The 2,312-nt window shown below is 34.4% G+C and overlaps 1 long non-coding RNA gene across 1 annotated transcript; it reads right to left on the bottom strand.

Moving 5' to 3' along the window:
- LOC107641840 lies at nt 517-2,306 on the bottom strand. The gene is made up of 2 exons (XR_002362815.1): nt 890-2,306; nt 517-811 (listed from the first exon to the last, which is right to left on the bottom strand). It is a non-coding gene; the product is annotated as an uncharacterized LOC107641840 (long non-coding RNA).

The raw sequence follows: 2,312 nt of genomic DNA, 5'->3' as shown, positions 1-2,312 counted from the left end.
TGATTGAAAGAGTTTGGATCTTGTGGTTCTTTTGATCTTCCTCAACCAAAGTCTTCTGTATTCCTAGGCGGCTAAATTGCAACTTCTCTGATGGAAAAAGAGTTATTGAGTCAGCTTTGGTATATTGAGGACCGAAACTCTGAAGGCACTATTTATATTTGAGCATGGCACCCATTAAATCCTAAAGCCCAAATAAAATAGTATCTAAAGTCCAAAAGATAATATATCTAAAATCCAAAAGATAATTATCTAAAGAACAAAAGATAATATCTGGTTTTATTCTCATTTAATTCCAAATATATATGATATATGTATTGTAAATAAATTAAGACAAAATAAGGTATACCTGCCATAACAAAGTACAATCATATACTTTAATACCAAAATATACCGAGAGTTGAACTTTATTATAGAAGCAGCGTATATGTGCCAAGAATTCAATATTGAATCTTTAGTCGATCAATAGGGAGATAAAAAAAATGGCCCAAAAATAGAACACTTGTGTCTACAATGTAGTGACCGAAAAGTTTCAAAAATAATATGGTAAAAACTTGAACAGCAAGTACATAGATATATTCTTCATGAAGTCTTTTAACTAAAATGGTGAAGTTTTTCACGAAACTTATATAGTAAACTATATGCAATATAACAAAAACAATGGTAGTTATGCATTTATGCTCATCCTTCTGACTTCTGAATTCCATATCTTGAAAAACTTGGTAATAAATACAGGAAATTTATAAGATTTTCACACTTATTTCAGTGGTGACAACATGTTCTCATGCATTCCCCTTCCTACATATAATTTTGGCTGCAGTAAAGTCATTGTTAGACACATAACATTTAGTTAGAAAAAAAAATGCAAAGACTAATAGCTTGTGCTACTCACCTGAGCCCACCACATTAACAGTGTGATGAGTCACATATTAGATCGCTCCAACTTTCGCCGCAGAGGTGGAAGGAAAAAGAGTAATACAGTCACTATGTTTGGCAACATATATAGTAGAACCATGTAGGTGTAAAGTGACCGGTCACCCCAATGCCCTGCCCAACAAGAACCATGATTCTTTATGGATTATAAAGACAATTCAGCTTGCATTATATATATTCAATTACAAGAACATGCAACCTTGTTAGAAAGAAAGTACCATGAGCTTCTAGAACTTGACCACCAATTCAGTGAAGGATTGAAAATTCAGTTAACATATCTTTTTAATTGACAGAAGTTGAGAAGCAATTGCATGATTATGTTAAAGCAATAACATGATCCATATTGTTGTTGACAAATGAGTTCTCCTGAATTAGATTATTCTTCGGCTATGGTAATTTCATTCAATTAAAACTAAAAGAAAAGGTCTACAAGACTACAAGAAATATGGTCAAATTTTCAATTGTAAATTGGCATCAATCCATTAATGTGGCAAAAGGAAAATAAAGATTAGAACATAAGACACATGAAGATAGATTGGTTGGTTTGTATTATTACAGAGGGGAATATGACAATGATCTCTTTCTATGCACTCTGATAGCTGTAAAGTTATTGTGTCCCCATCTTTGTTACTACTAGATTTTAGGGCATCGGCTTTGATTAAAGCAGATCTGCATGAAATCTCATGGTGCAATGTTTTTATCTGAAACGAAACACATCGAATCGAAATTAACAAAACAATTTGCATTTCTAAAATTAAGAGTGCAGTGATGAACTCATTGCGAATGCTTACCCTATTCCTTCCCAAATTAAGCTCATGCAAAAATTAATATAACAGAATCATCAATCACCATTATCAAATCGCAGAACAAGAACAAGGAAAGGAACGAAACGCTAAAGGAACTAACTGCTGAACAAGAAATAGCAGAAAGCTGAAATTGATGAATCCAAACTAGTATTAACTGAATTAAATTTCTATTCTAGACAACTATAGCATATATCACACCATTCCATGAAATTGAAAAGAAGAATTACGAACAGGTCAGAGAATACGAACAGCATATATCTTGCTGAATTATATCACACCATTCCATGAAATTGAAAAGAGAAATTAATTGCATAAAATTGAAAATCTAATCTCCAAGTGAAGAAAAACGGAGGGCTTCAGTTTTGGTTAATTAGCGGATTGAAAATCTAACCTCCAAACAACAGAATCACAAAATTAGTGTTCGGATTAGAGCAACGGCGGAGAGAACTCTGCGACGACGGCGATGAAGGGAGCAGACGCGACAAGAGCGGCGGAGAGGGTTATGCGACAATGGTGACGAAGGGAGCAACGCTACGAGAGCGGCGGCGGAAGGGGCTCATGAGATGCGAGTGGTGG

The sequence above is a fragment of the Arachis ipaensis genome, chromosome B05, assembly GCF_000816755.2.
Source record: "Arachis ipaensis cultivar K30076 chromosome B05, Araip1.1, whole genome shotgun sequence".
In the NCBI taxonomy this organism is placed as follows: domain Eukaryota; kingdom Viridiplantae; phylum Streptophyta; class Magnoliopsida; order Fabales; family Fabaceae; genus Arachis; species Arachis ipaensis.
This window is presented reverse-complemented; position numbering and strand designations above follow the sequence as displayed.